Raw genomic sequence first — 27,759 nt, 5'->3', positions numbered from 1 at the left:
AAAAAAAAAAAGATTTAACTGGCATCAAAGGGTCTGTTTCCAAGCTCACTGGTATAGTCAATAGCAGGCCTCAGTTCCTTGCTGGCTGTTGGGAGACACATTCATTCCTTACCACGTGAGCCTTGCCGTAAGGTTTTGCAGAATCAATGATCCAAGAGAAAAAAGGAGCATGCACCCAAACCAGAGCCACAATTGCCTTTTAAAAAAAAATAGGTTTTTTTTTTTTTTTTGAAAAGGAAAATGACAGAAATACATACACATGGCCAGCGCCATGGCTCACTAGGCTAATCCTCCACTTGCAGCACCGGTACCCCAGGGTTCTAGTCCCGGTCGGGGCGCCGGATTCTGTCCCGGTTGCCCCTCTTCCAGGCCAGCTCTCTGCTGTGGCCCGGGAGTGCAGTGGAGGATGGCCCAAGTGCTTGGGCCCTGCACCCACATGGGAGACCAGGAGAAAGCACCTGGCTCCTGGCCTCAGATCAACACAGCACGCCGGCCGTATCAGCCATTTGGGGGTGACCCAACGGAAGGAAGACCTTTCTCTCTGTCTCTCTCTCTCACTGTCTGAACTCTGCCTGTCCAAAAAAAAAAAAAGAGGAAAGAAAGAAATACATACGCATGTGCACATGCTTGTGCACACACACCTACAGTAGGAGAGAGAGAAGAGAGATCTTCCATCCAGTGGTTCACTCCCTAAATGGATGCAGCAGCCAGAGCTGGGCCAGGTTGAAGCCAAGAGGCAGGAACTTCGTCCAGGTCTCCCACATGATTGACAGGGAGATAAGTACTTGAGGGAGATAAGTAGTTGAGCCATCACCACTACTTCCCAGGTGCAATATCAGGCAGTTGTATCAGAAGTGGAGTAGTCAGGACTGGAACCAGAGCTCTGATATGGGATCTAGGCACCTCAGGCTGTGGCTGAATCCACTGAGCCATGGCACCCACCTCCACAGTTGACTTCTTATTGCCTAGCGTACAAAGTAATGCAACATCACTTCCAGGAATAAGTCCCCACTTCTTTTTATTTTTCCTTCTTTTTTTTTCTTTTGAACATCAGAAAGACATAGATATGGATGAGAGATATCTTCCATTCTCCAGCTAAGTTCACAGATGCTTGCAACAGCCACCTGGCGCAGGCTGAGGCCAGGAACCCATCTAGGTCTCCCATGTGGGTTACAAGGACTAAAGTACTTGAACCATTATCTGCAGCCTCCCAGGGTGTGCATTAGCAAAGAGCAGGATTTGAAGAAAAGTACTAGCAGCATAAACCAGGCATGCTTAGATGGAATGTGGGCATTCCAAGTGGCATCTTAGCTACTGACCACATGCCCAGCCCAATATTCACTTCCTGAATGGAACAGTATCAAAGAGCTATATATACATTTTTTTATTTGCTAAAAACAATTATTTTTATTTTTGATAGGCAAAGTAACAGACAGGGAGGAAGAGAGAGATAATGATCATTTATCAGCTGGTTCATTTTTTCCAAGTGTCCACAACAGCCAGAATTGGACCAGGCCAAAATCAGGAACATGAAACCCCATCTGGGTCTCCCATGTGGGTGGCAGGGTCCCAAGCACTTGGGTCATCTTCCACTGCTTTCCCAGGAGCATTAGCAGGGACTAGATCAGAAGTAGAGCAGCTGGGGCTCGAACCTACATCTATATGGGACAATGCAAGTATCAGCTTAACCTGCTACACCACAATGTCCCTAATGGATACACTTTTTAACTAGGGTGGAGAATCGGAGGATTGGCCCATGTCTGTTGTGGCCACTTGGGGAGTGAACCAGCAGGTAGAAAGCAAAACGTAAAATTTTCAGTACCTACTTCCTTATTTGTTGAGTATAAATTACATCTGTTATTCTGTGACCTAACTTCTGCCTAATTGCTCACTGAAAAGGCTTAAAGGAAATGTGTATTCTGCAAACACTGTGCATAGATTTTAACTTGTTGGTGGCAAATAAATGTATCTCTCAATTTCCTTTTTCCATGAAGTTTTTGAAGTCCCCTCATACAGAGCCAGACTGGAAGGGAGATACTTTGACTTGGGTCCAGCGTGGCAGGCACTTGACCTCTTGAGAGAAGGGGTGTTATTTTCCATTCCTATATCAAGGTATCACATAGACCCAAAGTTCTATTATGGCTGGGTTCCTTTGTAGCTCAAAGCAAGTGGAGGAAACTTGAGATGACACAGAAACTTAACATCACTGGGGCGCCTGGAAACTGCCATACAGACGTATTTCCCACTGAATTTTAATGTTCCAATTTACTTCACTTTTAATTGTCTGCCTGCATTTGTGACTTGCTGGACTGCTTAGCAGACCCACATCTTCACCATTGTTCTTCGCATCGTGTAATGCATTCAGAAGCAGAACCTCCACCTGTCAGTTAAGAGAATGCAGCATCTCAGCCTCACATTGAAATCAAGTTCCCTCACCTTCCAACAGCCAAGGTGCCACTTTATCCTCAGCAGTGTGGGAGGCCACAGATCAATTCAACTTACCTTGCATTTTTGAGTACCCATGAATGGCACTTACAGAAAGAAGTAGTGGTGCTCCGCAAAGGTGTGTAAGTCAGGCAGTGGCACACGTGAGGGCAGCGACATTTTCCTCTGTGTCCTGTGTGACACTCCAGCAGGGCTCTGTATTCTTTTCCCTCAGGCACACTGCCACCCCAACATCACAATATGCCTTGTCATTTTATTGAAATCTAAGAAGGAAACCACATGCAGTGATCTGAAGTGCCGCCAGTAGCTACGAAAGCCTCAGGTTGGACGGCAGCCCTGTAACCCCCTCGCAGGGGTGGAAAGCAGACCACTCTGTGGAGGACTCCAAAGACACACTAATGCCACTTCGAGTTACACTCTACATTTCACTTTCTGCTTAAAATCTCCACTGGCTGCACATGCGAGAAGGCTTCAGAACAAAATTTATGCCATATAAGTTTGCTAGTAATTTATGCCCACTACAATTGGCAACACAGGAACAATGTTTGCATGGACTACCATAGAAATTAGTTAAAGTTTTATGAGTAAATACAGCTCAAACAGCCATACTTTGTAGAAAAGGAAAATCCCTAGCATCCTGAGTTTTAAATGAAAGTAATTTTTATCTTTTGTATTTATAAACTTACAATATCAGTTTTTAGATAACTGTCCCTTCACACATAATCCTTCTCCAAATACTCAAATTCCAGGATATACTTTGTCTCTTTTAATCTCTCTCCCCCAAACTGGGTAAACACAAAAATAATCTGATTTCTATAACTTACTCTACTTCTGTGCTTTTTTTTTTTTCAATTTGAGATTTGTGCCAAGATAATAGCTCACTGCCCTGAAATGCTTGCTTTCCTGACAGGTAAATATTAACTATTTGTTCTCAGCTTTACTTTTCTTAGCAAGAGACAGAATTAGCACCAGTTTCTCCAATGCTTTGTCCCTGGGTGAAAAACAGATTAGTTCTATGTGCACAATGCCAAACCTGCGGTTCCAAAGTAGGAACTCTGTTTCCTCATTTAGATAGAAACTCAAACATTTCCATAGTTATACTTTCTGTTCAATGATTAATGAAATTGTCATTTTCCTTCCAACTTTTTTTTTGCATTTACTAAATACGATTATGGATTGAAGAATGCTATTTGTGATTACTTCACAATGAAATAATAGATCTTCCTCCTTTATTAACTCTTATGTTTGCATTAAGAACATTAAATGGATACATTGTTGCAATACTTATTTAGATTCCTAAGTATAAGCATCTGTGTATGGGCATCATTCTCCAAAGTGGTAGGGGCTGTTATATTGCCTTCCTATCAGAATCATAAGAGCAAAGTTAGGCTGCCAGCACTGTGGCATAGCAGGTAAAGCTGCTGCCTGCATTGTTGGCATCCCATAGGGACACATGTCCAAGTCCTGCTACTCCACTTCCAATCCAGCTTTCTGCTATGGCCTGGGAAATAAGTAGAGGATAATGCAAGAGCTTGGGCCTCTACACCCATGTGGGAGACCTGGATGAAGCTCCAGGGTCCTGGTTTCAGATCTACCCAGCTCTGACCATTGCAGCCATTTTGGGAGTGAACCAGTGGATGGAATACCTCTCTCTTTTTATGCCTCTGCTCTCTGTAACTCTGCCTTTCAAATAAATACTTAAAAAAAAAAAAGAGTAGTTAGTCTCCCCGCCACACACACACACACTCTAGCCTGCATAGAGCTATCAGAATGCAGAGGGGTTGACAATTAACCTAAAACTAGGTTCCCCAAATTTTGCATTTGTGTCATTCAGTCCCATCTGAATCTCTTGTAAACAGGCTCCCTAGATTCCATTGTAATATTGGCAGTAAGAGGCCGGCGCCGTGGCTCACTAGGCTAATCCTCCGCCTTGCAGCGCCGGCACACCAGGTTCTAGTCCTGGTCGGGGTGCCGGATTCTGTCCCGGTTGCCCCTCTTCCAGGCCAGCTCTCTGTTGTGGCCAGGGAGTGCAGTGGAGGATGGCCCAAGTGCTTGGGCCCTGCACCCCATGGGAGACCAGGATAAGTACCTGGCTCCTGCCATCAGATCAGCGCGGTACGCTGGCCGCGGCGGCCATTGGAGGGTGAACCAACGGCAAAGGAAGACCTTTCTCTCTGTCTCTCTCTCTCACTGTCCACTCTGCCTGTCAAAAAAAAAATATTGGCAGTAAGAGAGTTTGATTCTATCCTTATCACCAGAGGCCTCTAGTCCTCAAGGTTTTGCCTGTGTTTGAGTCATGTGTTGGTGGCTGAATGATATTTGTACAGTACCTCAACTGTCTGGATACCAAGATGCAGGCTAGTGTCTCTGCAATGTTTATCAAGGCTAATGTGGCCTTTTCAACGCAAAACAAACACAAGCTATAAATTCCTTTGCTGAAATTTTCTACTGCTCCCTAGAGCTGGGAACACCAGTAAACATAATATTGGAAAATGTATTCTGTTTCACTTGTGAAGTGCTTTGCAATTGGAATTCTTAAGAGAGAATTCATGAGAGATAGAAGGTAGTAGGAAGGAATCATTTAAAAAGGAAGACTGTGTTTAGAAAAGAAGAATGAAAAGATGCCTTGCCACGAAGCCAGTGGGAATTTGAAATTACTCCAAGCCAGGGAGCCAGGAGAGTGGCTGAGACATAAGGTAGCATTCAGAGGGAGTTGATCATGTTTTGATCTCATTTAAGGCTTTTTTTCATGCTTATTTCTGACACTTAATTGGTGCCTATGTGGAGAAGTGTTAGTGCAGGGCAGTGGTGTAAAAGCCCATCAAAACATCTTAAAGGAATTTGTTGTAGATCCTGCTTTCTCCCTGAGATAGTGGGCATAATAAGATCTTAACTTTCAAGAAAGCAGGTTATTGCCATTCAAAATAATATGAAAGCCACAGGACAAAGACAATGCCTTCTTAGCCCACTTTTCATTTGTTTTAAAGATTTATTTATTTATTTGAAAGAGTTACACAGAGAGAGAAGAGAGGCAGAGAGAGAGAGCGAGAGCGAGAGCGAGAGAGAGAGGTCTTCCATCCACTGGTTTACTCCCTAATTGGCTGCAACAACCGGAGCTGTGCCGATCCGAAGCCAGGAGCCAAGAGCTTCACCAGGTCTCCCACGTGGGTGCTGAGGTCCAAAGACTTGGGCCATCTTCTACTGTTTTCCCAGGCTTTAGCAGAGAACTGGATCAGAAGAGGAGCAGCCGGGACTCGAACCGGCGCCCATATGGGATGCCGGCACTGCAGGCGGTGGCTTAACCCAATATGCCACAGTGCTGGCAGCCCACCTTTTAACCCAGCTAAGAAAATACTGTGCCTAATGCTCACACTGTACATAAAATGACAAATTCGCAACAAGAAAACATCTACTGGGGGCTTGCACTTGGCACAGCAGTTAAGATGCTGCTTGGAAAGTATGGAAAGCCAAAACTCTGTGGCAAAACAATAGCCTACACAGAGGATCAGTGGAAAGAAAGGGTCATCAAAGAAGGATATACTCTTCTCTGAAGGGAGGAGAGAACATCCACGGTGCTTATGGCGGTGTCCAAACACTGATGGAGTCTATGGTTACAAAAGGCTTCCAGAGCCTTGGCAGCCCATGGCAAGAGCCTCGGGTGATCACTAAGTGTTAACTGTTAAAGGAACAACAGAAGACACTGTGCACTTACTCCCCAAATAGGACCTCCATCCCTAATGAGTTGTACTATCAAAAAAATATATAGTACTACCATAAACAAACAATCAAAAAGATGTTGCTTGGAATTCCTGCACCCTTATTGTAGTGCCTGAGTTTGAGCCCTGACTCTTCATCTGACCCAGCTTCCTGCTAATGTGCACCCTGAGAGACAGCAGGTATGCTTAGGCCCCTGCCACCCTTGTAGGACACCTGAATTGAGTTATTGGCTTCTGGCTTTGGGCTGGCCCAACTCTAGCTGTTGTGGGCATTTGGAGAGTGAACCAGTGGACAGAAAATTCCCTCTACCTTACAAATAAATAAAAACACCAAATGACAAACACGAAAAGATATTCATATGTTCCATCCATCAGTAATACAAACCAAAAATTAATGTTCTCAGACTTTTATCATTCACCCACTCAGAGTAGACTGAGCTGTTACTGTGTGCCCGGCACTATGCCAGGGCCTGGGAACAGAAGCAAATCAGCCAGACTCCTAGCCTCCAGGGAGCTTCCAGCCCTGAGGAAGAGAGACATGGAGAAAACTGACTGAAGCAGTATGCTTCATTTATTCTGACAGGGGCAAAGACACCAAAGAGAAAGGTACCAGCATTTTTGGCACCTTTGCAAAGTGAAGCATCCATTCCGCAGGGATTGAATTTTTGGCCACAGTTCCCGTGTACTAAACTCTTTATTTATTTCCACAACTTTGCCTACGTTTGAGTCCTCCTCTCTGCCTTAAATGCTCAATTCAATGTCCAGGACCTGAGAAGGACATTAGCCACTCCAGAAGGAAATCTAAATTTCACTTAGAAGAAACATCATCCACTTGGAAACATTTCTACTCCACCTCTCTCCCATGAAAATGACCACTTGGAGAAGATGCCCTCTTAGAACTATGTGGGAAGTCTACAGTTTCTTTACAAAATCCCTGTAATCCCAGGAACGATGGCTTCGAGTGTTCCTAGGGCAGTAAGGACACAGACAAATAAGGACACAGCCTCACCTCCCTTGCTCAGTGCTTCCTCCAGTGAAATTCCCTGTTCTCTCTTCCTCACCCTTGCTCCGCCCCTATCTCTCATGTCCTCTGAGTCTGAAGTCAAAATCACCTCCACTGAAGGCTGCCAAACTGGCTTTGGCCTGGCTCAGCCCTGGCAGTTGTGAACATTGAGGAAGTGAGCCAGCAGATGGAAGATTTCTCTGTCTCTCTGTCTCTCTGCCTCTCAAGTAAAGTGAAAATAAATTTAAAATTTTTAAAACTCACCTCCACTATGAAGTCTATCCCAAGCAGTGCTCCACAGAAGAAACCAAGTTTCCAAAGTGTTTTGTACTAGTTACCAGAATGCAATCTCAAGGCATTTGCTCTTGCCTCTGCCTGACTAACCTAGGAGCCCCTTGAGGGCAAGAACATCTGTTGTATCCACGGATACCTTCTACCACTCTGGGTACATCCTACGTACACAGCAAATGGGTTTTACTAAATGCACAATGAGAAAGTTTCTCTGAGAAGCAAGAAAATGATGACTCTTCCCCCCTACATACTGTATTCTTGCATTCTCCACACTACATACTCAGACCCAGGGTTCCACTGACACTCCCACATCCTGCCAGTATCCTAGGGCCCCCTTCCCAGGTTGGGAAGCTCTGCATTCAGAGTAAGCCTGGGATATAACCAGTCAGGCACAGCTGCTGTTGACTTTCGATATTCCTCCAGGGCAGGCTGGCCTAAGCTGATCATCTCCACGTAGATGAGTAACACTCACACAGGTGGCTCCTTCCTACAAGCTGGTGATCTGTAGGCTGGCTCTCATTCTGGTCTTGAATCAAAAAGAATGTAAGTAACTAGGTACAGTGATTTTTGTTTCATGATGGGCTTAGAAATATTAGATGCTTAGCCTCCTGGAGATGTAACTTGGGCATGCATCCAGTTATCAAACATGCGTCTGAATCACCAGTCTACTTTGCTTTGAGTTCTCCCTGTTTTTGGTTGAGATGTACTTTAAATTGGCTTCTCATGCCCCACTGACCTGTCACAGAAAACAGGCAGAGAAGGCTGAGGCTGTTAGAACTTTGGGAACCAACATCTGAAATTCTGCTTTACATCAATGGGCCCTTAAAACCAGCCTGAGCCAGCTTCCCAGGGGGCAAAGCACTGATTCCCTAGCATTTGAGCATCCACGCAGGTTTGACTCAACAAAGATCCTTTCCTGGTGTGGCCTGAATATGCAATAGCACCTCTTCTGCAAAGAACAGGAAAAGATCCTTTACACAAGGAAGAAAATGATCTTCAGCAAGCACCCAAAACAGGCAATAAATCCAGGAAACTGTCTAAATGTTTGTGCAGGTCTTCAGTGTGGGATTACACATAAGTCAGGAAAACCGCTTGGCTCTTTTAAGGAAGTAGAAATTTTGAAGACATAGCAATTGGATGGAAAATTGAGGCATTATGTTGGCATAGGTGGAGAGAAGTTACAATTGTATTTACCTCCCCCACCCCTGATTCCACTTCTTCCCCCCAAAAGAATATACTGCTAAGAAAATATTTTTGCATATAACCTTCCAACAGACTTGATGAAAATGGAGAAACTTATGATATTGATCTTATAAGCAGAGGCTGCAATCAGACAGCCGCGGTTCAAAATTTGCCTCTGTGCATTGGCCTTGGACGTACAACTTAACCTCTGTGCCTCTGTGTCCACATCTACAAAATGGGGATAATGACAACCATTTGTGACACATGCTACCACAAGAGTTAAATTAAACAGCAAAGGAAGTAGGAAAACGCCTGGATCACACAGCCAAGTTCTTCGAGATGAACCAACTGTGATGCTACAGGTATTAATATCAGAAGTGACAGGATACAGATGAAATCATTTTCATATTGTCCACTGGCTTCCAGTTTCTTGGCTTGGACTATGTGGTTAATAGCAGGACAACCATAGGCATTGCTTGTTATTTGACATACATGTGTCAAATCCCTAGACAGATGCATACATAGATAGATGATGGATAGGTAGAGAAACAGGCAGATAAGTAGAGAGACAGAAGATATTTTGTTAAATTGCCTGAATGTAGACCTGCCTAGCTTAGAATCCATCCTCATGAGAAAGTTGAAAAAAAAGAAAAAGATAAGAGGTTGGGCTATACACTAGTCACATCAGTTTGGTAGGGTAATTAATGGTTTTCTATCATCACTACTACATGAGTTTGTCACAGTTACCCTCAAGGCATAATCTGCTTTCCTAGCTGGAAAAAAATCAGTTTAAAAGTCTAATTCCTCATGAAACTGTTGTAAAAATAGCATGGCTGCAGATTCAAGCAAAGTAGGAAGACGCCCTGCTGGCCATCTGTCCCTGCTCTAGCCCCTGCAGACATTTACCTCTGTTAATGCAAACGGATAGCTCCTGACTCACCCTTGGGACATTTTCCTAGGGTCCCAAGAGGATTTCTTAGGAGAGGGAAATTCTCCAGCTTGTGTGCTCACATCAGTGTCTCTCCCTTCCTTACTGGAAACACAGTAGTGTTTGGAATGTGACTACTTGTTCTCATGCTGCAGATTGCACTATTTGCTATCCACCATTTGTGTTCATCTCCTGGGAGCAGCATGTCCTGCAGTTACCTCCTATTTAAGGGTTTTCTTTCTTCTTCCCACCCCCCATCATAAGTGGAAGTGTTCTTTCAATAAGCTCTCAAAGAGGAGTAATCACAGCACTTCTTTAGCAGGAACACAGGGCACAAGCACCCCTGGATCCTCTGTGAAATTGGCAAAGAACAGGGTCACACCAGCTCCCAGCCCTGCAAGCAATAACCCCTGCCATGTAGGGTGGGGATCGCACTGGAGGCCCGGAGGCCACTCCTGGCTAGCCCCCTGCAGACTGGGACATCTCTCCAAGAAGAAGCAAGGCTCTGCTCCAGGGAGGTGCTCCACTGAGCCTCTAAGCAAGTGGGTTTCTCTCCTGAGCCAGCCTGGGGTCTGAGCTAACGTCCAGAACGATCAGCCTGGTGCTATCCCGGCCAGACCTGTTTGCTGCTAAACTTGCTCAGGGCGCATCATTTACCAGAACCTCAGGGTTTTCAGTAAGGAAAATGAGACAACAGTAAAAGATATGTCTTAGGAACGCGGAGAGGCTGTAACAAGAACTCAGCTAAAGGCTGAGCTGCAGGCAGGGCCCACAGCCCCTCTTCATTCCTCCTTATTTCTATTTTTCCACATGCCTTTTTCCAAAACAGTCTTTGTAGCTGCTGACAAACAACTTTGTTTGCAAAGGTTAACAGCTGGCAAAATCCGATGCTGGGCCAAGTCTACAGGGATGGGAAACGCAAGAATGCCAGGAGCGTGCACTGTGGGGCTGAAGTGGAGCCGCGCAGTGAGCTGGAGCCAGGTCACGAAACAAGCCTGGCGGTAGCTGTGGTTCCCGGCCGGGCGGCTCTCAGGTCAGCCCGACTCGCCGCAGCCTCGCTTGGCCCAGGGCGAAAAGAGCGAGGTCTGGCTCTGGGCTTCGTAATGGGCTCTGAAGCCTCTTCTTTCGACTTGGAGAGCGGCAGGCGCGGGCCTGTCCCACTCGCTCGTCTCGGGAGATGCGGAGGTGCAAATCTAGGACCCGAGCTCCCGCAGAGAAAACCAAGTCCACGTGCATTCAGCTGTGAGCTGTTTCTTCCCAGTCCAGAGCTGAGCCGTGAAGCCCTCTGTCCCCAGCGCGGCCTGGGACCTCCGCAGCTGAGCCAGCGCCTCCCCAACGCCACCGCCCACCTGTTCCTTCCGAGGCAGGCCGCGACCATCAGGCGGCATTGAGTCCTCCCCACCCCACCTCCCAGCCACGCAGGGAAGGATTCAATGTTTCTCGCAAATGTTTGTTTGGCAATGTTTGATTCACAAAACGGTAGGTGTGGACTCCCGGTTTTGCTGGGAGCACCCCGAGCGACACCTCCCAGGAGTCCCAAAAGCACGCGTTAGCGTGATCAGATGCCACCCAGTGCGTGGAGTGGGCTTTTTGGTTATGACAACCTAGGAAATGCCAACGGAGGCTGAGGATGTCCCAGTAAAAAAAGTCAACTAGAGTCACGGCACGCCAAGCCCTCGCAGCCCCGCCCCAATCTTCCTCTCACTGCCCTTGCCAAGTGCGCAAGAAAGCGCGCGCGCGCGCGCGCACACACACACACACACACACACACACACGAGCGCACGCACTTCAGGCGAATCCCAAACGCCAGCCATAAGGCATCCTGGACCGGTGCGGAGGGTCAGACTGCGGGGACCGCCTCCTCAACCCAGAGCGCGCCCGCTTTGTCCCCTGTTCCGCGCTGGGGCGGCAGTTCCAATGCCCTGCTCTGCACTCCACCGCCACGTTCATTTCTGCCACGCACCTCGCAGGTAGCTGCGGGTCCCGCGCGGGCGCGAGCTCCCACAGAACCCTGACCTTCGTGGTCACATGGGACTGAGGATGCCGGGTCCGTGGGGGCTCCCTTTGGGCCCAGTGCACTCGTGGCAACCACACTCTGGACACCCTCGCAAGACCGGGAATGCACACTCCAGCCTCGAGGGCTTGGCTTTCCATTGGAACCGCTTTTAAAAGTAGCCATGAGGACTCCATTGGGGCGACAGAGTGGGGACAGCTCCCCTCTCCGCCTCTAGCGACTTTTTCCAATCTGCTGCGCTCCTGGCCACAGCGCCAAAGGCCGCGGGAAGGATCTGAGTCCACGGTTTGCTCTCTGTGCCTAGAAAGCAGTGTGCAGATCCTGAGAGGGACCAGTGAAGGGTGATGGAAGGTTTGGGCCCCAGAGTCAAAGTGAGAACACTCCTGGGGTAGAGAGGGAGAAGGGATGGAGGTGGCAGAAGTGAGCCAAGATTTGACTGGCCGAGGATGGAGCCAGATTCTGGGGCTGAGAAATGCAGGTGGTGGCTGATTCTGCTGGTTTCAAGGTCCCCTACCCTCCAGCCTCCCACCCTCCAGGCCTGCAAACCAACCGGAGGCTGGGGAAGGGGGGTGGATCCAAGCTGTGGGAGAGGGATGGAGCTCAGGGTGCCGCATCCCAGCACGGAACCCTAGGCTCTGACTCTTAGCCCTGCAGCAGGAAACTTTTCTTGCCGCCAGGAGGTTCCCAGAGAGGCACCAAGACTGGAAGGAAAGAGAGGGGGAGGTGAGGCTGAGCCAAGAGCTCCAGATCAAATGCAAGAGTGAGAGCAAAGGCCTTGGTCAGGCGGAGTTGATGCCCGACTGCTATTGATTTTCTCTGTCTCTACAATTCCAGGTCCTGCCCCCCATGCCTTATTCAGGGTCGGCTTCGTGTTCTGGCCCACTCGGGAGTCCTAGGCATCTCCAGATCAGAGTAAGGCCAGGGTCGACCATGGCCCTGCATGAATTCGCCTGAAACTGGGCTCCTTGGGGATCCATCCTAGAGCCCTCTGAGCCAGGCACCCCCATCCACGTGGCACAGTGCTGCCCAGCCAGCCCCCAGTGAGCCACGAGGAAAGCAGGCAGCCACAGGCCGCCAGCGCAACTTTTTTTGAAAGCATTGCTCTCCCCTTGAAAGGTGTTATAACAGCAATTCAATTACAGTAAATGGCGCACAGCGTCCTCGCAGCTGGAAAGCCGGTAACTAACGGTGACTCACCGGTGTGAAGGAATCCTGCTAGAGTCGGTTACTTTGATTCCCTCCCGCCCACCTTTGGAAACCCCCTACACCCTCCTGTTTCGCTTGTATTAATTGTAGCTGGACCACAGGTTAATTAACTCCATAGAGCTTAGTCTATCTGGACAGAAACACACTGAGAAATTGGCAAGAAATCCTAAACATTGGACGTGGCCTCAAACAGATCGCTTAAAAGTTCTTCGCGTTCCCTTCCACCCTACAGCCCTAGCCTGCAAGGAACAGCTTGAGTTCCCAGTGGCAAAGCTGCATGTGGGTGTGGTCCTCCGAGTGTAGCTGCCGCCCACGCACTCTCATCACTGCTCTGACCAGGGGGCCTCGTGCCAGCAGAGGGCACCCACTAAACCCCACGTGGCCTGGACTGCAGGCAACCAAGCAAAGGCCGGGTCCTCTGCAGGTGTATTTTGATTCACAGTTCACTGAAAATAACCAGCACGTGCCTTTCCTTTAAACTTTTAATGGGAGCGGAAGACAGGAGTGGTGCTAGCCCCTTACTGTCCTCATTAAACTCAATCTAGAGGGAGGGTTGCGGAGGGGGAAACCCTCTCACCAGTCGGGCCTCAGAAATCGGTTAAATAATAGTAAAATTAGCGTGCGCTCCTTTGAAGTTAGAGCGAAGATGGCTTGAAAGAGGATTTTAGTTAGTGCGTGTCATCGCAAAACAAGAAGAAAGGCGTTGCCTCGCCTGCAGTGTTCAGTTTCATGATATTTAAATATATATATGTGTGTGTGTATATATATATATATATATATCTTAGACAAGGCAGAGATGGCGAGAGGCGGGAGTCTGAGCGCGCTCTCGCCGCCAGCAGGGCAGACCTCGACCCGCGGACGCAGCAGGTTTCCAGGCGCGGCAAACACTCGGTTTTCTGGGAAGACGCCTCCCGAAGTGCCCTCCTCCTCGCCCAGTATTCGGCTAGGCCCTGAGCGCTTTCAGGGTCTGACTCCAGGAAAAAGCAGAGGTTTGGGATGGGGCCCGGTCGGCAGCAGCCCAGACCGCAGCTTCCCGCAGTTCTCCCCCTGCGCTCCACGCGGTCCCACCTATGGGTTGCGCCCCCCGCAGCCCACTTGTTGGGAAGGGGCGAGCACATGTGAACAGAGGCACACGCGGGGTCTCTGGATTCGGGGTCAGTCAGGCGGAAGCCTGCAGCAGCTCATTCCCAGGGCTGGTCCCGATGGACCCGGAGCGCAGCGAGTGGTGCCGGCTCTGCCCCAGACGGATCGCGGGAGCTGCGGCCCACACGGCATAAGGCATTTGGGCTGTGTTCGGCTTTGCTTGAAAATCTGGAAGCGCCATTTCAAGCTCCTTGGTGCCTCTGACCTCTCCTCTGGGCCTTGACTTTTTTTTTTGGGGGGGGGGGACGGTTTCCCGCGAGTCCTCGCTCTCGGGGCTGGCGATGGGACGGGAAACCTGTCCTGGTAGCAGCAGGTCAGCGGAACCTGGGATCCGGGTTGGCCATCTTCCCGCCGCTAGAGTTCCTGGTTGAAAAGTTTCGAGGGAGCCATCCGCGCCTGTCCCTGACTGCATCCAATTGCGCGGACCTCGCCTCCCCTCCTGGCAGGGAAAACCCGTGTTTTGTGGGCAAAGTAGGCGGCCCTCAAGACCTCTGCTGCGGTGTATTTAAGCAGCGCTGGTCGGGGAAGCCCAGGCCCTCCCACGGTCCTCCGGAGGAGCCCCAGAGCCTTCTCGGGCCTGGCTCAGGGGACAAGCCCGCGGCGGAGCTGATCTCAGCGGAACACTAACCGGCTGTGCGGCCTCGGGGCTCCAGGAGCCACGGTCCGCTTTTCCGCCGAGCCGCTTTCCTGATTCATCTTGCCGGCTCTACTCTCTAGGAGCGCTTCTCCCGGACGCCAGAACGGGCCTCCTCGCATTCACTGCAAAAACCCTGCTTTTAAAGCCCAGCTGGGGGCCTGGGTCCTTCCTAGGAGACCCCTAAAGACTGAGATTGAGAGCCCTGTGGGTGGCCCTTCTCCAGAGAAAACTCCCCTTCGCTTCCATCTCTGCTCAAGTATTTTAAACGCGAATGTAGAACTTTCTCTCTATCCCTTTACTGTGGCTCCGGAAAAAAAAAAAATACTCGGAGAAGCCAGCCTGAGGGCAGTGCAGCCACGCAGACGTCCGGCCGGCGGTGCACTTCCAAACCTCCGGGGTGAGAGTCCAGGAGGACTCTGGATGGGGGACTTGAGGGTCATTCACAGTCCACACCTCTCCAAAGCCCTGGTGCCACAAGCCCAGCTTTCTTGCTCCACCCGATCGGGATGGCTGGGACCAGCCCTTGGGGGTCTGCCTAGGAGCCCGAAATCTGCTGGAGGAGTCAAACATTTAAACTTACCCAGTTAGACCAATTCCTAACAATTTCTACCTTCTGCCCACCTGTGAAACAATACACATTATGAACAGTAGCTAATTCAGAAAACAGGAAACTTTTTTTTTAATCTGTGTCTCTTCTTCCTCCACTGTGGCTTTCCTCCTGCACAAACTCCTCTTATGTGCACTTAAAGGAAGTTCTCATCTTGGTGTTAGAGTTAGTGAAACTGAACTGTAATTCAGGTTATTTCCCAAACCACCTTGTCTGTTTGTCTAAGGTAGGTAAAAACTAAAACTGGCAAAGGAATACTATAGTCATCCATTCTTCTGCTCTCCCTAAATTTGTGAAATCGATAGCAATCAAATCCAGAGGATTCGTGGTTTGACATAATTTCCCTCAGGTCTGGGGTTGTTCTCAAGGCATCACCCTTGTCCCCCTGGCTGTCCGGACAGCTTCTTTGCATCTCTAGCAATAGCCCCATTTAGAGTTTCCCGGTTAGATCTGCTTTCCCAGAACTCCCCTCCCTGGATCCTTCTATATTTTCTCTTTCCTGTTGAATCAATTGCAGAGAAAATTGATTTTTCTGTGCCCCTCCCCCCCAGTTTTTTTGAACCAGAAAGTGTTGACAACTTTGGAGGTGAGCAAAATATGAGTGAGCATTAAGTTCCATAGAGCACAGGGTGGGCAGCAGCCAGACCAAAGCGCAGGTTTAGGGGTAAAAGTTGTATGTGCACACACATACATATATGTTGAAATGCACACTCGTGTCATCATGCTTACGCACCTGCATACGATTGACCGGTGCAGGAAATTTGGCTGAATTTTTCAATGTAAGGCTGGGCTGTAAATTTAGTAAGAAATCACCTCAATTTGGATAAATGAAAAGAATCAAACCTAAATGTCTAGGAATAGATCATTAATTATGAAATCTGAAATTCTTTTCAGCTTTCTATGCCTGCCAGAAACAAACCATCTTCCCACCCCCTACCCCGCCTCTTTTATTGAAAATAAGACCTTAAATTCCTTTTGACTGAAAGGAAGTTACGAGACAAGATGCAATTTTCTCTCTCTTTTCTGACGACTCTGTCATCCAGAGGATCACAGCCGTGTCAGGGTGTCTGTCTCGGAAAGGAAAAAAAGAGAGCGAGCGAGGGAAGCACCGCAGCCCGTGGCCATCTTTGCATCAAAATTTTCCAGACCTCTATTTTTGATTGTGATCCCACTGATCTGAGTTTGAAATGCGAACGCAGTGAAGCCCCTAAGCCTTCAATCGTGTGAAATTTTCAAAAGATCTCTAGAAGCAATCTCAGGCTGCCTGACCCCTGACAGGCACCGGTCTCTTTATTCCTCTCTCTGCCAGCACTTCATTTGTTGGAATATCTTTCAGATTTGCACCTCCAGACGACAAACCCGAGTGTTTATTATGTGTACATGAATCGGAAATCTTCAAGCCCGCACAAAATCACCATCTTAAACATAATATTTAATTTCGCAGCCTAAGTGTCTGCTTCTTTATTTGCTTTTCATTAGCTTAAATATTTTTTCCAGGTCTCCCCATGTGTCACTTTGATATTTAGATGACTCTCTCTTTTAATCATCATTTCCCCCTTGAAAAAATCCCCTGTCGCCTGCGTCTGCGGGCTCACTCGGCCACGTCACCGTGCGGCGGGCGGCGAGCCCGCGACGCTGGGCAGAGGATGTGCCGGGAGAGTGGGGTTCGTCTCTCTGCGGAGCTGGGGGCCGGTGGGGGGCAGGAGCAGGGAAGCGCTTGCTTTAGAGCCAGCGGCCACAGCTGGGCGCGGAGCAGTGGTGAACCTGGCATCTCACTCCGCTCTCTTTCAGGCCTTTTAAATTATTTGTGTTATTATTTAAAACAAAACAAGACCTCAGGTGGCTCGCGAAAGGTGTTGAGAGCGGGCCCGGCTGCTGGCGTCTCTGAACGTGGGCGGTGGGTGTAGACCTTGCGCCCCAGTCAGTCAGGCTCCCGTTCCTGCCCCGGACTCCTTCCTGCCTACCTTCTAAGTGTGGGACCCTAAGTTGGAGGGGGGGTGCCTTGAGAGAACCGCAGAAGAGGAGGGGCGAAATGCGCTTCTTGGGTGAGGGCTGTTTTTGTTTAAAATCCTCGCGCCAAATTATTCTGGGTACCAGACCTTGGGCTGGAGACGTCGCCCGCCCCTCCCCCAGTGCCAGCCGGGCCTCCAGGTGGACTGAGGTGGGACAGGGAGGACCCCCATGCTTGCAAGCCCCAGAGGCGAACCGCCACTCCCCCAGTACAGGCGAGGACTGGAGGTGATGGGCTGACGCCTGAGCCCCCTCCCTCCGTGTTTGGATGAGCCGTGTTGCTATGATTAACTTATTAAACTCCCTCGTAATTATTTTAATTTGACTCGAAAAAATACTTTGGGCGGTGTTGCGATGTGTTTGTATTTATCCGTTCCTCCCCCCCCCCCCATAAAACCTGTGTTAAAACAAATGTTACTTTTCTCCTTTCTGTACATAGACCCTCCCTTTCTGAAATAGACCGCAGGGACTGCCATTAGATCGAATGGCAAGTCTTTATGGAAAGTGTTTTGCATAATTACATACCAAAGCCAGAACAGTCACCTCCACATTTTATGGGTCACAAACCATCAACAATTGCCACATTATTGTCCACGAAACCTTCGTCCCTTCATTGATGGAGCGGACTCCACTGCCTAATCTAGAACGAGAGAGGATGGAAATTTCTTCTAATAAGAACCCGAGAAGATTATGTCCCCACTGACAACGTGTTTACATAGAAAGTTCAGAGGATCCACGGCGACAGGGAAGAAAACCGGAACAGGCCTGAGGAAGAGCCGCGCATCGGTCCACGCGGAGAGCGCATCAAGCCGGGCGCGCTCTGCCTCTCCCCTTTCCAAATTCGACCCTCTTTCTACCTTTGTGATGCAGTAATTAAGATATTCTTATTTAGACAGACAGCTTCTCTGGTAACTAAAAAATATTAGCTCCTTTGATGTCAAACTTTCGACAGTTAGCACACCCGCACTGTGCAATTTAGCACAAATGTTCTCCGAAAGAGAGAGAGAGAGAGAGAGAGAGAGAGAGAGAGAGAGAGAGAGAAACCCCCATCGGCTTTGAAGGAATCTAATAAGTGTGATCCTTATCATCAAATGATTTAAATCGCCGCCGACAGGCCGCCCAGCTATAAATTACATTCGGTTGTACATGAAGAAGCCGGATTTGGGTTTTAGCTCTTTGAGTCAGTGTTGGGAGAAAGTACGATCCAAGCTACGCAACCCCAGCCCCCCACTGCGGGCCCCTGCACTCGCTGGCCTCCAGCGGAGATCCTGCGCTAAGTGCCGGGAGTCGGCGCTGGGATCCCGCGGGGGGGGGGGGGCAGAAGAAGGGGGCAGGTGCGGGCAGAGCCCACCATGGCCTCGCCCCAGCTCCGGAGGGTCGGGCAGGACCTGCTCCGGGGATGAGATGTCGCTGTTGCTTTCCCAGCTTGGTCGCCAAATTTGGGATTTGCCAGATGGCAGGATTATCTTCGCGTCTGTTCTGTGTGTGTGTGTGCGTGTGTGTGCGCGCGCGCGCGCGCGCTCTCGTGACGGGGGCGGAAGATGGAACTCGGAGACAGGGAAGTCCAAAAGACTGCGCTGGTTATCCTAAAACACACACACAGCCCCCTCTTTGCCCACTCCCCGGCTGCCGCAGCCTGGAATCCTTCCAGAGTTCTTGGCATCTCCAAAGAGGCCCCGCGCGGGCAGCAGGAGTGCCCGACACCCCCACCCGTCGGTGCCGGCCCCGGCCTGCAACTCTAGACCTGCGGCCCAGAGCACAGACTCTAGGGCGAGCTTGGGCGACGGGCAGGGTGAGCGGGCCTCCCCCAGAGGAGAAAACGGAGTCGTAGGTGGGTCAGAGGGAAGAGGCCCACGAGGGCAGGTTAGGAATGATGGCAGTGCGACGGTGACACCTGGAAGGCATTGTCCTGGCGAGCGACACCTGTCAATCTCCTCCCCGGGTCCAGGAGCCGGGGGCGGGGAGGCCGCGGGTCTCCGCGGTGATGTCATCTCAGAGTCCCTGCCAGGCGGTGGGCGGGAAGGGCTGGGAGGGGCCCGGAGCGCGGCGGGCCTGGCGGAGGGTGGGGGAGGAAAGGGGAAAACACAGGTCGTTCTCACTCGCAGAGCTCTGGTCTCGCAATTTACATGGAAATCAATAATCCAACTTTAATGTCATTGCTAATCTTGATTGACCGCCTTGCCTTTTCACTGGGGGAGGCGGGACAGGGTGACAGCGCCCCGTCCGCAAAAACCTGCGCGATCTCTGGGAAGCCCCTGCGCCAAAGCTCTGAGCTGCCCGCACCCCCCCACTCCCCCCAGAGCCGGCTCCCAGCTCGTTCCGGCGGGCCCGGCAACCGCAGGCTCCGGGCTGCAGGGAGAGCGCCTGGGGATGAGTTCTGAAAGTCTTCCGATATCGCTGGGGGTGCTGGCGGAGTTCCCCAAGGCTCGGCTTGCTCAGCCAGTGGGAGCCGGGGCCTCGGCGTGGGTGGGCGGGCTGGGTGCGGCGCGGGGGTGCGCGCGGCGCGGGAGGCTTGTGATCCGGCCTGCAGGCCGTGTCTGGGGGAGGCGACCCACGCTGGTCTGGGCTGGGGGTGGGAGGCTGAGGTGCCCCGCGGGGAGGAGGGGTCTCCTGCTGGCCCTGGGGAAATTCTGCTCTCCCACCTACCGAGCCTCCCACCCCCACCCCGCCGTGCGCTACGGAACTCTCATTCTTTTCGGTCGGAGCTAATTAGCAGCCTGCCAGCGGCCTGATTTATGGAAACGCTCGGGCGGGCGGAGACGCACCGATAGCCGAGCCCCGGCTGCCTCGGGGCGGAGTGGAGGAGGAGCCTCCACCGTCCCCCTCCGTCGAGTTTCCCTCCAGGCGGGAAAATGAAAGTTGCCAATGGCCCAGCGCCAGCACCGCCGAGGTCCAGGAGGGCCCCCCACGGCCACGCTGCCCCAGCCGGGGGGCGCAGGCAGCCCTGGCGCCGCCAACCAGCACGACGGATTGGGGGCGGTGGCTGCTTAGCCTACGCGAACTGGCGAGGCCGTCAAGTTTCAGCCCTTGCTCACCTCGAGGGCGGGCTGGGCCCAAGTCGAGCCCGCCTCCCGTTTGCTCGAGGTAGTACAGTGTTGGACTCTCCCTTCTCGCCTCTGGGTGCCCCAAGAAAGGAAATCAGAGTTGAACGGGGAGAGGGCGTTGCAGTGGACAACAGGCTCCCAGGCCGCGGCGAGGCGGCGCAGGCCAGGAGGGGACCCAGCGGAGCCACCGGGTCAGCTGGCCCGGGAGTCGCCGGCGGGCAGGGCGTGTCCTTTCCCCGGTCCCTCCCAAGCACTTTGCCTGGGTCTCAGCCTCGGAGGGCTTCCCTGAAGCGATCCTCCAGCCAAAAGTGAGGCAACTTCGGGGGAGGCGCGTGCGGGCCCCGGGCAGGTTCTACCCTAACCGGGTGTTTTGCCCTGCGCTTTCTCCTCGATGCTCTTGGTCGTCAAGGGTTGGGAGGACGGGGCGAGGGGCACTCCTTCTTCCCAGTAGACCCCCGGAAGTGATTGGAGAGGGAGGAAGTTGCGGGCGGCAGGGAAGAGGGAGCAGGACTTTTTGCGGGCTCCCCGTAGCCTGCGCCCCTTGGTGCCACTATTTATCCAAGAACTGGGGCGGCGGGGCGGGAAGCGCTCTGCGCCCGCTCTGCTTCGGGGAAGCGTCGGGCGAGAGACACCAGCAGATCCGAGCACTCTCAGAGGCTGGGGCTTCATGGGGACGGCGCTGGGTTTTGGGGGCAGAGGGGGGAATGTTACGGGGAAGAGGACTACTCCCTGTCCCCCAGGCCTTGCTGCGGGCGAAATTATAGTTGTGTGGAACTGAGGTCGCCAAGGGCACCTGCAAAGTTGACTCTGAACCGCCACATCAGTTCACTTTTTTCCGAAGCCGTTTTGGGCCCCCCTAGCTGGGGGCAGGGAAACAGTAGCCCTCCTCCTCCCCATCTACTCCACACCTCCAGACGAATACTACCAGATCTCCCTTTGGCTGGGTTTCCCCGTCATTGCCCTCAAAGATGAGTGTCATTTAATGTCACCAAGATCCTAACCTCTGCCCACCCCCACCCCCCCTTCCAGGGCCCTAGGAAATTTGGTCTGCTCCTCTTCCTCTCTGGCCTTTGCTGCCACCATTTCCACAGAGTTCGTAGGGTTCACAGAGCTCTGCATGCCGGAGCCCTTCGGGACAGGTTGACAAGCTGGGCTGATCCCCTGTCTACAGCAGCCTAAAGTCCCCTGGCCAGCGGTGCCCCTGCATTTACCACTTTGCTGAGGGCTGGGGTCACCTGCATGGGCGAAATGCAGTGGTCCAAACCTGGGGCCCACACGCCCAAAATGTCTCCTTTCATAGGTGGGGTCCCAGGCCCGGAGGGGTCACACTCCAGGCCAGGGTCTGACCGAGTCAGGCAGCTCCAGGGCCGGCGGCAGGCTCAGCAAATGCTGGCGGTTAGGTGCCCACATAACATTCTTTATTCGTGTTTTTCAAAGTTGATTTATAGCAATCGACAGGTTAAAGCCTCATCTGACTTCATTACTTTTAAAAGCTGTCTATTTCATGACTGTCACTTTTCATCACTTAGCTCAAATAAACACTTGAAGAAATGAATTGAAAGAGACTTTTAGATCATGTTTGTAATTCGTGGTCGGCGCGTTAACATTCCTAATGGCCTGACCTTCTGAGTTTCTGCAGACTCTGAAATTAGGCTGAGAAGGCCTCCATTTGTACGAGAAAACTTCAGGGAAGGTTAAGGGGAGCCGGAATTACCGCAGAGGTGCAGCTGGCTGCAAATCGGTCACCGCGTGCAGCCACACTCAACTTCTCGGGGACAGTCCGGACCCAGGCCCGGTGCCCAAGGCTGAGATCCCGCCCGCGCCGCCGCCAGGGATGTTCTGCAGGGCTAGCAATGCTGCGAATCGTGACACCACCGCACAAAAACGGCTTCACAGGGCCGCACGGCAGCCGGCTGGAAGCAGCGTTTCCTCTCGGGCGCCTGGAACTGAGCGCGCTTGAGACAGACCCCCCAGGAAGGCCAGGTGCGAGGGCGAAACAGCATGGACCGAAGGCCGCGCCAGAAACCCAAGCGGTTCCTTCAGTTTTTCTGCCTGTTCCCCAGTGCTGGGGTCTTCTAAGGCTGCTGGTCAAACCCCTGTCCTCTCTCTCTCCCCCTTTCTGTCTCTGTCTCTTTCTCTCTCTCTCTCTCTCTTACACACACACACACACACACACACACACCAGCTTTCAGAAATAGGTAGGAAAACGGAAAAATAAAGAACGAAAGAAGGGAAAAGAGGGGAAATTACAGAGGAAGCAAAGGTGACCGAAGGAAAAAAAATTGGAAGGAAAAGGAAAACAAACAGGACACTGCCTAGTTTGGAACTAAGGTCAAGCGCATTCGATTTTCTTTCCTTTATTAGTATTTTTTTTTTCTTTAAAAAGGAAGGAAAGAGGAAGAGAAACAGCGAAGCCCCCGAGCTCGGGCTGCGAGGATCGCCGGGCGGCTCTTGGCGCGGTCGGAGCCCGCCTCCGCCGAGGCCCTGAGCCTGCGGCCCCGCAGTCGGAGCGCGGAGCTCGCCCGCGCCTCCGCACAGGTGCAATCTCGCGGATGACCGGCTGCGCTCGCAGGCGTTCACCGCCTCGCCGCGTGGGGGCTTCGGGCCTCCGCCCGCCGCGCGGGACCCTCGGCCTAGGCGTGCCAGCGCGCTCCGCGGCCTTCGGCGGTGCGGCGTGAAGACCCCCGCGCTGAAGTGCCGGGGCGGCCGCGCTCGGCGGTGCGGAGCGGGGCGCGCTGCCTGCCGTGCCCTGGAGCGCCACCTCGCTGCGGAAGAGGGGATTACGGAGCCTGCCCGCGTCCTGCAGCCGGACTTGAACATAACCCGGGCTTTTCCGGCTCCTGCAAGCCCCGGAGAAGCCGAAGCACCCAGGCCTCCTTCCCACGGGTTACAGACCGTTACCCGTGACCCCTATCCCCCACAGTGCCCGCACAGGCTGCAAGGGAGAATAACAGGGACAGAAATACACATCCAGGTACCCAGGCACAATTCCACCCACTGTGGGCCAGTGCCCCGAGCGGGGGAGTGAGCCGCCACCACCAGGGAGGGCTGCTGTGGCGATTCGAGCGTCTCCCTTGAGGCCGGTGACTGTGATGCCATCCCCTCTTAATGAGGATTCCCGCCCCCTTCCCCCAAATCCTTTCCCTTTGGTCCTTCGGGCATCAGAGGGGCTCTTGCTGCGCCAGTCGCCAGCCTCCGGGGACCTCATACGGGACCGTGTCCAGCTTTGGTGGCCAAAAAAAATAAATAAATATAAAAAAAAAAAAAACCCACAAAATGCACCTATCAGCCCGCGGCAGGAGAGACGGCAAGAGTTGCAAAGTCTGCGCTTCTTCGAAGTGCACCCCACTGGACCCTTACGGTAACGTAGGAGGCTCGGCCGCGCGCGCCGGCCCATCCACGCAATTATTAAATAGACGAAAGACATGATCCCCGTCTGTGGAACGTCTTCAGTTTGTTCCCAAAGCGAATCATCCCAGAGATAGGTGTTAGCAGTGAAAACAAATTTCACTCGCCAAACACGACTGCTAAGTGGTGCCCCTCCATTGTGGTACCGTGAGGATTTGCCGGGTTGCCTTATTTTGAAAGGGGGGTCCACAACCTTCATCTAATGTAGTTTTGGTTGTAAGTTTCATATTTTTAAAATTAATAATTTCAGTGGATCCCACACAAAATGATGGCTGAGCTGAGGACAGAGAGTGTGTGCAGGCTATGGGCCCCTGAATTTCCCTACCTGAGCAAACTCAACAAGGGCGTCTTCTCTTGAACCCAGTACTGCCCTGAATTGTCAGGGAGGACCCCCCCAGGGGGCAGTCAGGGGTAGAGTGCCCCCACTGCAGACCAGGGTCCCTAGGGCTGGGAAATTACGGGGTTACCCCGGGAAAATAGCCAGCTTTGCTTTCTGGGTGGCTGGTCCCTCTTCCATCAGTCTAGGATTCCTGAGCCATCACACAGCAGAGAGGCCCTAGTATCACTCGAGAATTTTGATGAGCATTCCTCTTGCAGGGCAGATGAGGTGGGGTGGCTGAGCCTCTAGGAATCCTGGGACTTCCTGGGGTGGGGCAGTGTTCTAACCTGGGGAGAAGACACCTGCCGAGAGCCCCTAGGAGCTGAGAGGCAATTTTTCCACTGAGGGCCCATCCGTGAGGAGCAGGGACAAAAGCAGCAAAGAGGTGCCTAAATGATAGACTTGGACCTGCACGTCTACAGTTTGGAGAAGAAAAGTCCTAAACTGGAAAGGTTTCATTTGCTTCTGTCTCTTTCTCTCCTTCCCTCCCTCCCTCCTCTTTCTGCTTTTCTTTTCTCTCTCCTGCACCCCTTCCTCTTCTCACGTTTGGGTTTTGTGTCTTCCCCCCCACACACCGAATAATGCCTGGAGATGAAAAATGATTTTTATTGCTATTACACTTCCTACCGCAAGATGCAGTGCAAGGCGGCAGAGTTTGTATTACAACTATGTCACAATGTTTCACTGATGCAAAACATGTAGCCAGAGGGTGTTGCTAATGACTCCTGGATTACAGTAAGATTGAGACTGGGAGAAAGAAAAAGAAACAGCAGACTGAGGAAGGGAGCAGAAAGAAGAATTTCATTAGAGAAGGAGAAAAAAAAATCACCATAAATCAGGACTAATCATCTAACCAGGATATTTTCAGATTTACAAGTTTTCTACACGTTTGAGAGTGTGAACTGGAGAGAGACTATTATCCTCTAAAACATCACAAAGGGTTTTTTTTTTGCATGTTAATAACTATTAATTATGTTTACAGCCAGTTAAGTGACGGACTCTCCTTTGACAAGCACCAAACTTTGGAAAACGCTCAGTAGCACACTCAAGGCTTTTCCTGGAACCGAGGCCACCTGGAGGGAGGTGCGGCCGGCTAATCACCCAAGGGTGTGCGGAGCGCCGGGCGGCCGACGCAGGCTCAAAGCCCTTGCCCCGGCGGTGTACAGAAACGGACAAACGCCTGTGGCCGCCTGGATGGGTCCAGGGCGTCCCGATGGGGTTGTGGCAGAGCCCCAAGGCGCAAGCAGCCGCCCGGGCTCGGCCTCCGCTCAGTCTTGGCGAAAGTGTCCCTCGGTGCTCCGCGCGCCCCGGCGCCCTCCCCCGGGACCAGCGCTATTTAGGGAAGCGGGAGGTTTCGCGGTTCCTACCGTGGCCCAGGCCGGTCCCACCGCCCTGCAGTCCGCTTCTGCCCCGGGGCACAGCGAGGAGGGCATTCCCTCGGGGCTGCGGCCCTTTGAACCCGGGAGCCCTGGGCTCCCGCCCGGACGCGCGGAGCTCGCTCGGGGCCAGGCTGCGGAGCCGAGTGTGGGTGGCGGGTGGGGTTGAAGGGGAGTGGGGGAGGCGGCGGAGGTGGGGGTGGAGGGGCGGGGGCGGGTGCGGGCGTGAAGCTGGAAGCTTGGCTGTTTACCCAAACGATTTTCCTTTCAGGCCGGAGACGCCAATGAGACAAGATCAAACTCCCGTCCTCGCAGTGCGTGTGTATGTGTGTGTGTGTGTGTGTGTGTGTGTGTGTGTGTGGCCTCCTCCCAGCGGGGCTTTCTGAATGCGGGCTTCTGGACGCCGGCTGGGAGGAGCCAGAGGCCGACCCGGGCACCAGCGCCTCCTCCCGGGGGCTGGGAGAAGCCGGGCGCAGGGCGCGGGGTCTGTGAGCACCGCAGCGCAGCCGGGCGCGCGGTGCTGGGGCCGAGAGACACGAACGACGGGGACGCCGGCCGAGGAAAGCTAAGGGCCGTGTCCCTGAAAGCCGAGCTAGGCGACTCCCGGTGTGAGTGGGAGGGAAGGGGGAGATTGGCAGGACTCGCATCCTCCTGTCAGTCCCTTCGTTCCGATCCCTCCAGAGCTGAAACCTCGCTCCTTACGCCACCGGTTTCTTCGCGACTCCCTCGCTGGAGCCCTATTAGCTGCAAATTAGGCCAAGGTTTTGGCGATTAGGCTACAATGCAGGCCGCGTGACACGCGCCGCCCGGCCTGCGCCTGGGTCCCCCTTCCCACCGCAAATGGTTGGAAATCGAGAGAGGACAAGCAGTCTCCACTGACAAGACATTAGTCATTTTTAAAGGGGCCCAGACCCAAGAATATCCATCAGCCTGAGGGGTGGGGGAGAGCGAGCAGAAGTCTGTGCGGTAGCGCAGCAGGTGACGGTCGTCCTGGACTTGGCTCCCGCCGCTGCTCCAGGGGCCATCCGGGACCGAAACGCCGTGTGCAGAATAATATTATTATCGAGAATAAAGAGAATCCAAAGGCAGAGTGGTATTTATTTGTTAAGGTCGCAGGACCATTAAATCCTGGGTACACGGGCGTTGTTCGTGTCTGTAGCGGCGCGCTCTCGGCGGAGGCGGTTATGGGCTTACCTACGGAACTGTTCTTGGGAGAAAAAGTGTCATTCCCACGCTTCCACTCCGCCTCTGCGGCTCATCCTGCCCCAGCCTGCCCCTCCCCACCACAGACACTTGCTCGCTGTAGGATTCCATTTTACATTTATTTTTAGATGATGAGCCTGGATATTCTCATTTAAGCGAAATACATCCTCCCCCCTACACACGCCGCGCCGACCTGCTGGGCGTCTTAGGGACCTGCCCGCACTTGCTCCTGGCTTCTGTGTCTTCTGCTCTGGTGGCCAAGACTTGGATAAAAACCCCGGAGGAGGGGCAGAGGAGGCTCCCAAGCATGCTAGGGGTGGCAGGCTGGGGCCCCAGGGTTCGGAAGGGCAGGGGCGGCTTATGGTCAAAGACCTCGTTGTGTTGAAGTTGGTGAGGTGTGCGAGAGGACCGACCTCAAGGAGCATAGCGGGTGTACCCACTAATGATAAAAAAAAAAAAAACCGCCACGAACGTTTATTGAGCGCCTACTATGTGGAGATCGCTGTGTCCACATCTCCCGGAGCCCATAAAGCAAAGGACAAACCATCATAGTGGAGGATAGGCCACGGAGCAGGTGTCTTGGACCAGGGAGGGAAAGTGGTGGGGTAGGTGGAGTTGCACGGTTTGGGGGGGGGGGTCAAGATTTCTGCCCCTCAACAAGGTGGGGCGTTGCAAACATTCGACAGCCAGGCCGCAGCTTCCTCCCCAGGGCCGGCCAGAGAAGGTCCTCCAGACAACCGATCGGGCCCACGTGGCCACGTGCTGTGCGGGCCCCAGGCCTCTGGCCTCGGCAAGCGGAAGCCAACGGATACTATTCACGTTCCTTCTTCTTGGCGTTGGAATCCGGAAAGAAAAGTGCACTGTGCCACGAGGGCCCCGGAGGTCAGGCCTGGGCAGGTCGGGGGAGAGCTCTTGGCGCACCACAGCCAGGTACACAGGCAGGCCCCAGGCCTTGCGTCCTGCGCCTCCCCACTGCCCGCATCGTGGCGACGCTGCTCCCGGAGAGGGACGCCTCCCTCGCCGTGCCGGGGGACGCTTAACCGATTCTGGGGTCGCGGCACCCCGAGAAGAGCGGCCGGGGTTCGCGGCCTTGCGCACGGAGAGCTGGAGCCAGGCGTGGCCCAGACCGCCCCTCGCCGCGTACAGGCCGCTCTCAACTCCCCAGTC

General features: G+C 52.7%; 1 long non-coding RNA gene across 1 annotated transcript in view; it reads right to left on the bottom strand.

The window, feature by feature from the left end:
• Positions 1-25,520, bottom strand: part of LOC138844525 (uncharacterized) — an 83,216-nt gene extending 57,696 nt beyond the window's left edge. The window contains exon 1 of the long non-coding RNA XR_011380429.1: positions 25,381-25,520. This is a non-coding gene — a long non-coding RNA (uncharacterized lncRNA). The remainder of the gene's footprint in view (positions 1-25,380) is intronic.
• Between the last annotated feature and the right edge of the window lie 2,239 nt (positions 25,521-27,759).

Source organism: Oryctolagus cuniculus, chromosome 12 (assembly GCF_964237555.1).
Source record: "Oryctolagus cuniculus chromosome 12, mOryCun1.1, whole genome shotgun sequence".
Taxonomy (NCBI): Eukaryota; Metazoa; Chordata; class Mammalia; order Lagomorpha; family Leporidae; genus Oryctolagus; species Oryctolagus cuniculus.
Note: the sequence above shows the minus strand (reverse complement) of the source record. Positions and strands in the feature narration are given on the sequence as shown.